The sequence below is a fragment of the Stomoxys calcitrans genome, chromosome 4, assembly GCF_963082655.1.
Source record: "Stomoxys calcitrans chromosome 4, idStoCalc2.1, whole genome shotgun sequence".
Classification (NCBI taxonomy): domain Eukaryota; kingdom Metazoa; phylum Arthropoda; class Insecta; order Diptera; family Muscidae; genus Stomoxys; species Stomoxys calcitrans.
In genome coordinates, this window is record NC_081555.1 from 101,025,829 (window position 1) to 101,039,144 (window position 13,316).

The 13,316-nt window shown below is 44.6% G+C and overlaps 1 protein-coding gene across 1 annotated transcript in view; it reads left to right on the plus strand.

The window, feature by feature from the left end:
• Positions 1–13,316, plus strand: part of LOC106083204 (putative uncharacterized protein DDB_G0282133) — a 210,164-nt gene that overhangs the window by 156,430 nt on the left and 40,418 nt on the right. The gene's annotated exons all lie outside the window — the stretch shown is intronic.

Here is a 13,316-nt window from a genome sequence, read left to right on the forward strand (position 1 = left end):
AAAAATGTTAGATTAGGTTGATTGGGTTGCCCACCATAGGTGAGCTCACTCGGAGGCCAGTTTGGCTCATTGTAATACTCTAGAAAAGAAGGGAAGAGAAAGAAGATGTGAGTTCTCGGACTATAACCAGAGGTTCTACACGAATGAAAAAGAAAAAAGAAGGAATTGGAACCAGAGAGGGGAGTGAAAAAAGCCCATCCCCACGCAAGCACGGATGTACCATTGTCGGAGCCTATGGCACACCCGTCGGAACCATCTCTACCCGTCAACAAATTTCATGGGATAACGCAGAACTACGTTCGCAAGTTCACCCAGATCGGCGAAGTATCGGCTCCCCAGAAGGGATAGGCTGCGTCCCTACAGACCCCAACATGAACATAGCAAGTGGTTTATAGTCTCCTCCTCGTTCTCATCGAGGCAACTCCTGCAGAAGTCATTATGCGGTATTCCTATACGTCCTATGTCCGGTTATGACCCCTGTTAAGGCACTCATCGACCTATTATCGAACTCCAACAACTTCATCGTCCTCCTCCGGTCGATGGCTGGCCAGAGCTCCCTTGCGGCCCGGCAACCATCATCCTAGTCCCATTTCGCCACCGACGCCGCTCTGGCCATCTCTTCTACTGTGTTCAGTAGCTGTTAAGGCACTCATCGACCTCTTATCAACTCCAGCAACTTCACCGTCCTCCTTCGGTCGATGACAGGCCAGAGCTCCCTAGCGGCCCGGCAACCATCAGCCTATCTCGCCACCGACGCCGCACAGGCCATCTCTTCTACTGTGTTCGGTAGCTCGAGCAATGGCATGACCTGCATGGCTGGTTCGCCAGGCGCGGACGAACCCATCCTGGCGCATTCGTCCGCGTCCTCATTTCCTGGATTTCGTTACATCGTAGACTCGGAGCCTATCCACAGGCTCTAAACAATCTGCCAAGCATCTCGACCTCACCGTCCTCGACCCGAGACCTTGACGGAAGCCATACTGTTCACATAAATCCTGAGTTTTGAGGGCGGTAAATACCTTATCATGATTTCTCTTGCGGCTACTGTAACGGCACAGACCTCTGCCTGAAAGACCATACAGTTGTGCGGCAGTCTCAGAGACATACCGATATTTAGTGCGTCGCTGTACACACCCTATCCAGTCCCTGACTCCTTCTTGGAGCCATCGGTGAAGATCGAGGTCTCATCCCCCTCAAACACGACATTCGCCTTCCATTCATCTCTCCCAGGGAAAGGAATCCTGAAAGCTTTTATCCCAGGTAGTCGGAGAACCTTAGTCTACTCTCCGCATCCAGAATTGAACTATAGCCGCAATTGTCCTCCTTCTTCTTCAGCATGCCGAGCTTCCAGACTTGCCTGCGGTGCGGATCTCAGTGCTCTGGACCTTCTCGAATTTCCTAGTACCAGCCCTCTTTTCCACGGCCTTCCACCACGATGGCCGCTTACATCCAATAAATCATTTTGGAGGTTACCCGTTCAAGCCAGGGCAGGGCGACTCCTGCAGCAGTACAGGGATAATACCGTCAGGTCCGGCCGAAAAGTGCGAACTGCCCACGGAGACACTTATTATAGACATGTCAGTTAGATTGCCGGACGAGTGCACGATCTTTCAGGCAAAGGCCTGTGCCATTACATTGGTTGCGATGGAGATCCGAAACCCCGAATATATGTAGGCTGACAGATATGGCGGCCCTCAAAGCCTTGAAGCCAAGGATGATGGGGTCAAAGTGCGTGACGGATTGTTTGGGAGCCCTGAACAGGCTCCTGGCTCATGACGTTGTACTGGCCTGGGTTGCGGGACACATCACATTCGTGTTGGCGTACGAGTATGCGAGGAGAGGATCCTTTACGGCACGCATACCTGTGACCAGCCTTTCACTCGAAATAATGAACGTAGTACAGGAGATGGCCAGTGTGGAGGCGGTGGTGAAATGGGTGTCTGTTAACGTTTGTCGAATTGCCAGAACATTCTGGCCAGCTGCTGGTCGGAGGAGGACGAGGGAGTAGCTGGACCTTGATAAGGGGTCACTGAGTACGATAACAAGAGTCATATCCCAGCACGGGATAGCTGTGAGCACCACACAGGCTGGAACATTGAGGTCCAATCTGTGTGGTGTTCATTGCTGTCACGAGAAGCTTAGCTGCGAGCTACCGAGAGCGTCTACAGGTTGCGGATAGTGGAATGCTCCACACGGAGTAGCTGCAACGATTGTTTCGAGCGGAGAGTATCGTTGAGAGGTTGGGCGACACCGGCTCTTGCACAAATACTGAGTGCATATAATTCTCGATATGACAAGGCGAGTTATTGGCGCCTTTAAATAACCAATGGCCACCATGTTCTCCTGGGGATCGGTCCTTAAGACCGGAACGAACTTACTCACCTGCAGGAGGTTGACGAGAATCGCTACCTCCACATGAAAATGTGGCTACAACTACTGCTACTACTACAGGAGTCATAACCTGGCACTGTGCGACAGGCCACATGGTCGCGCGATTAGGAGTCTCGCACAACGACTACTGTGGGCGATGTCTTGATGAGGATGAGTATGAGGAGAATACCATCGAACAGGCTCTCCGCTGCGATCACGCTGTCATGCATTCGCAGCATGGAGCACTAATGTTTCGCACTTGGCGAGTTTATACTTGAGTAAGTGTGGGCTTACACTCCGGGGAAGCGCTCACTTGGAGACGGGATATATAGGCGCTAGCTTCCTATTCTATTCCTATATCTGCCAAATTTTTTTCACATCTTCATCTCCCTGTCTCCCCTTCGGACGGGGTACAGTGTATTTCGTCATCATGATTTTTGCAACAGCCTTTCTCCTTTCCTCTTCTTTTTATCTGCCATTTTTTCCAAGGGTGTCACAATGTTGTAAACTGGCCTCCAGATTAACTAAACTTTCGTTGTGGGGGGCTACCATTCAACCTTAATTTAACCTTGCACAACAGACGTTTTCCTCTCTCCTTTTTTCCTGATACCTCTACTTCGCCAGGCGCGTTGCCACTGACTGTAAACTTGCCCTCTATGCCGCATTCTTCGCTTCAGAAGTTTTTTTACACTTCTGGTCGTGGGCAATGGTTTACAGGAAATGCTTTCTTCAAGCAATTGGGTCAGCCGAGTGGAGTATGCCGTTGTCACCTGTTGAGTTTGCAGCTTTCCAACGTGCAGCTTCGGGTCAGCCTCAGATTGTACGTCTGCTGCAACAAGTTAATGATCCGAATCAATTTTCAGATCGATCGTACGTTTAACACGCTGCTTAAATACCTTGCATCTATCACAATATGATCTTTTGGTTTCTTGTGTTTAATCGGGTGAAAGCCATGTGCCGTGTGAATACTTCAAATGTTAGAATCTGGTGATGTTAACTACCATTTTTTTTGCCGCGGCGAAGTTTCTTCGTGTAGGCTAAATTTTTCGAATATTGGACCAAAGACATATTTACCTTCCATTTTTTACAAAATCCCCCAGAACGATTTTACCAAGGGCAAGTCAGCGGTTATATTCTCTTCATGGCGCTCGTCTGTTAATTCTGTTCCTTCGTCTGTTCGTCCTTATCTTTCATCGGGCCATGGGCGTAAAAAGACTGACGAATTTGGCATTTGTATGGATTGGGGCTAGCCTCTCATCCACCGTTGTAAACCAGGAGACAAGGTGTTTCAGTCTCCGACTAACCACAAATGCATGCCTCGTTTCATGGCAGCTATAATATAGGGCGTCACCTCTTCGTGTTTGTTGTGACGCCTTTCCAGAGAAATCGCACTTCATGTATGGCGATAATGTCTGCCCAGTACTTCCCCAACACCTACGCACTAGCAGCGTATACAGCACCCTCTTTATAAAGAGTTCTAACATTTCAGATGCAGATACGCAAATCAAGGTTCTTAAAACGTTTATGGGGGTCCTCTATATAGGGGGTTCCGTTTTTCATGTTCTTCGTTTTTTCAAAGTAATTTCTTCAAGTTTTCCGGTTTATGAGCTACTAACCCCACACCCCAACCAATCTTTTTATACCCACCATTATAGGATGGGGATATACTTATCTAGTCATTCCGTTTGTAACACCTCGAAATATTGATCTGAGACCCCATAATGTATATATATTCTGGATCGTCTCGACATTCTGATTCGATCTAGCCATATCTGTCCGTCCGTCCGTCTGCCGAATTCAAGATAACGGTCCAATGCGTAAAGCTAGCTGCTTCAAATTTTGCATATATACTTCTAACTAATGTAGGTCCTTGGAGATTGCAAATGGGCCATATCGGTTCAAATGTGCATATAGCTCCCATATAAACCGATCTCCCGATTTGACTTCTTGATCCCCTGGAAGCCACAATTTTCGTCCGATTATGATTATGGAACACTTAGGGTTCCTTAATGATTTCCAATAACTGTGTCAAGTACGGTCCAAATCGGTATATAACCTGGTATAGCTCCCATATAAACCGGACTCTCAATTATCTTTGTTCAGGTCCTAGAAGCTTTAATTTTTGCTGATTTGACAAAGTTTGGTATGTAGAATAAAATTATGCCTATACGCCTCAATTTCAGCCATCTTCCCCAAGATATGTACCCCATACTGTTTTTAGCTGAACTTGTAAACATGCATTTAACGATGTTCCAACCATGTTCGTTGTAATGACCAAAAAGCACAAACCACTGCAGCAACTCTTAATCATCACAAGATTAACGGCTTGTGATTGCGATCAACGAACCGTTAAATGCCATGAAGCTTAAGCTTCAAATGGTGATGTGAGCTTCTTGAGATATTGGCCAAAACCAAAATCAAGTTTAAAGCACTTTTAATTTCATTACGTCTAATTACAGAATAGCTGAGGCGGTTAGTTTATTCATAACTTGTTGGCTTGGTTGTTAACACACCAGTCAGAAATTTTTCACTCCATCCATTCTCCTCAATCAAGTTGTTTGTTTAGTGGAAAAGTGGAAAAGTTTCTAGTGCAATGTCAGAGTCATAAATGCTTGAGGAAAAATGGGTTTAGTGTCGTCTGTGAACACTTTTCAGTGGTTGATGCGCATTTAGAAAATTAATAAAGGAAATTGTTATATCCGCTAATAAAATAGCAAAAATACCCTACAGTCAGAAATTTCTCTCCAAAGAGGTGTCGCACTGCGGTACGCCATTCGGACACGGCTATAAAAAGAAGGCCCCTTATCGTTGAGCTTAAACTTGAATTGGACTGCACTCATTGATGTATAAGAAATTTGCCCCTTAGTGGAATGTTCATGGGCAAAATTTCCAAATTTGCAATCGTCATCAGAGATTGGTTGGTCCACATAACCCCTACTATCGCATGCGACAATACCTCTCCATGTTCAGCATACTCTCTGCATCCTTCATTAGGTTATCATTTTCATCCTTACAGGAGAGTGTACAAAGGCTTTTACACTTATGTCCTAATTTTTTATAAAATGTTCGGACATTCAGTCAGGTCCTCAGTGACTTGATTTTCTCACACTTTCATTTAACCTTTATGGAATAGGGATATTTTCGATATTTTCCATACCTAAAATGTTGCTACAAACTGAAGGATTTTCTGTAGGCTCAAAGAACCGTGAAACGAGTCATGAATTGGGCTGTGGATTTGTGGTTAGTCGGAGACTGAAACACCTTGTCTCCTGGTTTACTTCGGTGGATGAGAGGCTTGCCGCAATCCGTATAAAGGCCAAATTCTTTAACATCAGCCTTATCCTTTTCATCCCATGCCCCGACGGAAGATAAGGACAAACAGACCAAGGATATTTTCTACGAGCACCTAGTAAGAGAATATGACCGTTGTCCCTCCCATGATATTTAAATCGTTTTGGGAGATTTTAATGGGAAAATATCTTTGGCCCAACAGTTGGAAAATTTTGCCTACACGAAGAAACTTCCAATAATGGATTGAGGCTAATAGACTTCGCCGCGGCAAAGAACATGGTAGTTTGCAGCACCAGATTCCAACATCGAAGCAGTCACATGGCTATCACCAGATCAAAACACGAGAAATCAATTAGATCATGTTGTGATAGATGGAAGGCATTCAACCAGCGTGTTAGATGTACGATCGATTCGAGGCGCGAACATCGATTCGGATCATTACCCTGTTGCAGCAAAGGTTTGCACACGTCTTAGTGTGCCGAGAACAGTACGATCTGACACTGCACGGTAGCTGGACATCGGAAAGCAGCAAACACAACAGGTGGCAACGTCATACTACACTCGGCTGAATAAAGAACCCCCTATCCCGATAGGGTGCCGCTACATCCGTACATGAGTACCAAAAGCCTCCCCCAAGGAACCCATGGTACGACCAGGAGTTCCAAAAAGCTACTGAAGCCAAGAATGCGGCATACAGGGCAACATTACAGTCAGTAGCAACGAGGCAGATGAAGGAAAGGTATCGAACGAAAAGGCGAGAGAAGAAACGACTCCTCCGCAAAAAGAAGAAGGAAATGGAAAGACGTGAGTGTGAGCGAATCAAGATGTTCACGAGCCGGAATGAAGAAAGAATTAAACATCAAACCTATGTCTTTGGTACTTGCATATCCTCCTGCAGAGACAAAGAAGGAAAACTGGTAACTGAAACAGATAGTGTGCTGAGGATATGGAAAAAAGACTTTTCCCAGCTGCTGGTAACCGATGATGGTGGCCATGAGAATATCGCAGAACCAATCCCTGATATCCCAGTCCCAATACTTGCATATCCTCCTGCAGAGACAAAGAAGGAAATCTGGCAACTGAAACAGATAGTGTGCTGAGGATATGGAAAGAACACTTTTCCCAGCTGCTGGTATCCGATGATGGTGGCCATGAGTATACCCCAGAACCAATCCCTGATGATGGTACAGAATGTGTATTATCTATTCAGAAGGAGGCAAGTAACCTGGCTGAACAACAATAAGGCAGCAGAAGCCGATGCGTTGCCGGCTAAACTGGTGTCCGATGATGGTGGCCATGAGTATACCGCAGAACCAATCCCTGATGATGGTATAGAATGTGTATTAGCTATTCAGAAGGAGGCAAGTAACCTGCCTGAACAACAATAAGGCAGCAACAGCCGATGGGTTGCCGGCTGAACTGTTAAGACCGGAGGCAACACTCTGATTAGGCGTATGCTCGCATGCGCAATTTGGTTAGAAGAATGTATACCCGATCTCAGCATACTATGTCCCGTACACAAGAAAGGGAGCAAGATGGTATGTGCCAACTACAGAGGAATAAGTCTCCTCCCCATCGCATACAAGATACTATCGAGCGTACTTTGTGAAAGATTAAAGTCTAAAGGCAACGACATATTTAAGGCCCATGAGTGTGGCTTTAGACCTGGTAAATCCACCATAGACCAGATATTTACACTGCGCCAAATCCATATGCTATTTGCCTATGCCAAAAATTGGCTACTATTTGCCTATGGCCAAACATATGCTACTTGCCTATGCCGACGACACCGATAGGTCGATCACCTGAAGAAGCAGTCGCAGCCACGAAAGTGGGTTTAGCAGTAAATGGAGATAAGAAAAAGTTGATTATATAAACTCCCACAAAGTCCTGTAAACCCCATCAGAAAATGGAAATGAAGAAAGTTGGGAACTACAACCTTGAGATAGGCAGCAACCATCTCATGCCCATGCGCTGCTGTACTATCGGACAGAGAGTTGTTGTTGTAGACACATTTGCTTGTGGAGGTGGCGATCCTCGTCAAGCTCTTATAAGCGAGCATGCTCTTTCCGGTCTATGCGACCGATATCGCAGCGGGAACATTATGGCCATTGCTATTTAAAGACGCCAATAACTCGCCTTGTCGTATCGTGCATTATATGCACTGAGTATTTAAGCAAGAGCCGATGCCTTTCGGCCTCTCACTGAGACTCTCTCTCCAATCGATCCTCGTCAAGCTCTTATAAGCGAGTATGCTCTTTCCGGTCTATGCGACCGATATCGCAGCGGGAACATTATGGCCATTGCTATTTAAAGACGCCAATAACTCGCCTTGTCGTATCGTGCATTATAAGCACTGAGTATTTAAGCAAAAGCCGATGCCATTCGGCCTCTCACTGAGACTCTCTCTCCAATCGATACTGCTGATATCCATTCGTTATTTATAGGCGCCAATAACTCGCCTTGCCGTATCGAGCATTATATGCACTGAGTATTTAAGCAAGAGCCGATGCCATTCGGCCTCTCACTGAGACTCTCTCTCCAATCGATCCTCGTCAAGCTCTTATAAGCGAGCATGCTCTTTCCGGTCTATACGACTGATCGGCGCGGGAACATGATATCCATTTGTTATTTAAAGGCGCCAATAACTCACCTTGTCGTATCGAGCATTATATGCACTGAGTATTTAAGCAAGAGCCGATGCCATTCGGCCTCTCACTGAGACTCTCTCTCCAATCGATACCGCTGATATCCATTCGTTATTTAAAGGCGCCAATAACTCGTCGTGTCGTATCGTGCATTATATGCACTGACTATTTAGGCAAGAGCCGATGCCATTCGGCCTCTCACTGGGACTCTCTCTCCAATCGATCCTCGTCAAGCTCTTATAAGCGAGCATGCTCTTTCCGGTCTATACGACTGATCGGCACGGCAACATGATATCCATTCGTTGTTTAAAGGCGCCAATAACCCGTCTTGTCGTATCGAGCATTATATGCACAGAGTATTTAAGCAAGAGCCGATGCCGTTCGGCCTCTCACTAAGACTCTCTCTCCAATCGATACCGCTGATTGTCCGCGAATGCAGTTGCAGCTACTCCGTATGGAGCATTCCACTATCAGCAACCTATGGATGGTAGCTCCCAGCTAAGCTTCTAGTGGTAGCTCAAACATCCAGCCTATGTTATCCCTATGTGCTTTCTTCCAGCAATTGGGTCAGCCGAGTAGAGTACGCAGACGTCCAGCTCCGTTCCGTACTGTTCTCGCCACACTAAGATGTGTGCGAACCATTGCTGCAATAAGGTAATGATCCGTATCGATGTTGCCCCTCGGATCGATTGGTTTAATGCCTTCCATCTAACACAATATGATCTATATGGTTTCTCGCGTTTGGATCTGGTGACAGCCATGTGGCCGTGTGAATCCTTCGAATCTGGTGGAGTTTAGCCTCAATCCATTATCGGAAGCTTCTTCGTTTGGCTAAGACATTTTTTCTTCCATAACCTGTTATAGCTGCCATATAAACCGATCTCCCGATTTGATTCCTTGTGCCTCTAGAGGGCGCGGTCTTATCCGATTTGGCAGAATAAACCAATCTCCCGATTTGATTCCTTGTGCTTCTAGAGGGCGCGGTCTTATCCGATTTGGCAGAATTTTTGCATATGGAGTTTTGTTTCGGCTTCCAAAAACTGTATCAGATATGGTCCAAATTAGCTATAACCTGATATAGCCGCCATATAAACCGATCGGATGCCACCGTAGCGCAGAGGTTTGCATGTCCGCCTATGACGCTGAACGCCTCGGTTCGAATCCTGGCGGTGGTTTTCCCCTCCATTTGTGCAACATTTGTGAGGTACTATGCCATGTAAAACTTCTTTCCAAAGAGGTATCGCACGCCGTTCGGACTCGGCTATAAAAAGGAGGCCCCTGATCATTGAGCTTAAACTTGAATCGGACTGCACTCACTGATATGTAAGAAGTTTGCCCCTGTACCTTAGTGGAATGTTCATGGGCAAAATTTGTATAAACCGATCTCTCGATTTTACTTCCTGAGCCCTCTAGAGGGCTCAATTCTTACCCGACATGGCTGAAAATTAACAGAATGACTCATGACTATATAGCTGCCATATAAACCGATCTTGGATCTTGTCTTCTTTAGCCACTAGAGGGCGTAATTCTCATCAGATTTGGCTAAAATTTTGCATGAGGTGTGTAAAGTAAGGTCCAACAACTGTGCTAAGTATGGTCCAAATCGGTTCATATCCTGACATTGCCCCATATAAACCGATCCCCGGATTTGACTTCTGGAGCTCCTAGAAGCTTTACTTTTTATCCGATTTGAATTTGGAACAAAGACTTGTGTTATGACTTCTAGCATCCATGCTAAGTATCCAGCATCTATGTAAAGTATAATTCAAATCGGCCTATAAACATATAAACCGATCCCAGGCTTTGACTTCTTGAGCTCCTAAAAGGCTCACTCTTCATCCGATTTGGCTGAAATTGGGAACAAAGACTTGTGTTTTGACTTCCAACATCCATGCCAAATACGATCCTATTCGGTCTATAGACAGAAATAGCCCCCATATAAATCGATCCAAGGCTTTGACCTTTTGAGCTCCTAGAAGCCTCACTTTTCATCCGATTTGGCTGAAATTGTGAACAAAGACTTGTGTTATGGCTTCCAACATACATGGCAAGTACGATCCTAGATGGTCTACAAACTGACAAAGCTCCCACATAAACCGATCCCCGGATTTGACACCTTGAGCCCCTAGAAGCCTCAATTTTCATCCGATTTGGCTGAAAAACGCCAGATATCGAAGATGAGTAGTGCGATTTAAGCGAAATTTTGTGTGCCATCTTATAGTAACCTAAAAACAAAAATTTGTTTTGGATGGGGTACCTAGGGGGCCGCCCCACCCCCAAACCTACCAAATATATATAAAGACCAATCACGACAATATGGGAAAGGTATTTAAGATTAGAAAACTTATCTGATATCCAATTATCGGACCAAGTGTTTGGGGGACCACCCAAACCCCCAAAACACCCCTAAATGGGACATATTTACCGACCATGGCTATATGGGACTCAAATGAAAGGTATTTGCGAGTAGAATACGAATCTGATATTTAAATGTGGGACCAAGATTCTGGGGGGCCTCCCCTTTCCCCAAAGGCCCCCTAAACAGGACTTATTTACTTAAAGTGGCAATGTGGGACTCAAATGAAAGGTATTACAGAGTAGAATACGAATCTGATATCCAAATGTGGGATCGAGTGTTTAGGCGGGCGCTCCTCCCCCAAAATAACACCCAAACAGGACAAATTTACGACCATAGCAATATGGGTCTTAAATTAAAGGTATTTTGGAGTAAAGTACGAATCTGATATCAATATTCAGGAAAAAGTGTCTATGGGGCCACCCACCCCCATTACAACACCTAAATAGGACATTGCAATAAGCGGCTCAATTATGAGGTATTTTAGAGTAGAACACGAATCTAATAGATATTTTGAGAGCCAAGTCACTGAGTGCTGCCGCATCCCCCAAAACACCTCTAAAACAACATTCGGGACTAACAGTTCAGTGGACGTCCCACTCCCATAACAATCTCAAAATAGGACGTATTTGCTCACCATGAGCAGTGTGGGGCTCAAATGAAAGGTATTGAGGGGTAGAGCATGAAATTGATACCCACTTTCGGGACCAGTTTTCTGGGGGTCTACCCCTTTCCAAAACAAACAGCAATTATTTACTGACCATCGCAATATGGGGCTTAAATAAACGTATTTGGGAGTAGTATGTTAATCTGATATCCAAATGTGGGACCATGTATTTGGGGCACCGCCCCTTCCCCAATACACCCCACAAAGAGAACAAATTTCCGGACCATGGCAATATGTGGCTCGAATAAAAGGTTTTTGAGATTAGAAAACGAATAACAAGTATTGGGTTGCCCAAAAAGTAATTGCGGATTTTTTAAAAGAAAGTAAATGCATTTTTAATAATACTTCGAATGAACTTTAATCAAATATACTTTTTTTACACTTTTTTTCTAAAGCAAGCTAAAAGTAACAGCTGATAACTGACAGAAGAAAAAATGTAATTACAGCTGTGAAAAAATTTGTCAACGCCGACTATATGAAAAATTCGCAATTACTTTTTGGGCAACCCAATATTTGATAGAAGAAAACGAATTTGATATCCAATTTTGAGGCCAAGTGTTTGAGGGTCGTCTCACCCCATAAACTGCCCCAATCGGGGCTCAAATAAAAGAAATTTGAGAGTAGAGCATAATGCTGTTATTTTTTCATGGCTAAGTGCGTGGGGGGCTGTTCCACCCTACATACCCCTCAAACTGGACATATTTGTGGATTATGGCAAAAAGGAGCTCAAATCTGATATCTGTTGTATGGCCAAGTTTTTCAGGGACGTCTCACCTCATAAACTCCCCCTAAGCCACACCTCATAAACTCCCCCTACCGACTATAGCAGTGTGTAGCTCAAATGAGTTTTTTTTTTGGAGAAGGTTGTGAATTGGATATCCATTTTCGGGGTAAAGGGTTTGACTTCTGCAATCCACCACCAAAACCAAGAAAATGAAGTAGATCTAACATCCGAACTTTACGGGCGGACCCTCCTCTTGATCTTTTTAAAAAAACACCAAGTCTCGAAAATGGCGACATTAAGTTTGTTTATAATAACTCAAGAGCAGAAATTTAGTATCCTTCTTTAGGGTGGGATTTCCAGGGGGTTCGCTCCACTCCCAAAACCCGCCCAATGGAAATATAAACGAATGGTGACGATATGGGGTTTAAATGAAAGGTATTTGAGAAAAGAGAACGAATCTGATATATGGCGGTCCACCTCACCCCTTAAAATACCACCATACCGGACATATTTACCAACCATAGCAATATAAGGCTCAAATGAAAGATATTTGGGAGAAGAACACAAATATGATATTCACATTAGGAAGATATATCTGAAAAGCCGTATCAGCAACTACAAATAGGACATATTTCCCGACGTGACAGAATAGGACTCAGATAAAATACGAGAGTGAAAGAAGGCGCAGCGGAGCGGATCCTATCCAGCTAGTCCGTTTGTAAAGAATAAAGCCCCCATATAAACCAATCCCCGGTTTTGACTTCTTGAGCCCACTATTTTCATTTGATTTGGCTGAAATTTGACCCAAAAACCTATCTTTCGACTTACAACATCAGTGCCAAGTTTTATGCGAATCGGTCAATAAGCTGATATAGGCCCACCTATGTACCGATATCCCGATATGACTTCTTGCGACTATTAAAGCCTCAATTAATTCCCGATTTGATTGCTACAAATTCAAGGGTACATTTTTAGCGGAATCCATGGTGGTTATCAGCTGTTACAAGCTAAAAGTAACAGCTGATAACTGACGGAAGAAAGAATGCAATTACAGAGTCACAAGCTGTGAAAAAAGTTTGTCAACGCCGACTATATGAAAAATCCGCAATTACTTTTTGGGCAAACCAATATAAGATTCGGCCAGTCCGAACTTAGCACATTTTTACATGTTTGGTTATCCACAACTCATGGTTTACTCTTTTTGACCATCCTTCTGCTTAGTTCCACCTACTGTAGGGTATTGTAGAACATAATCTTTCA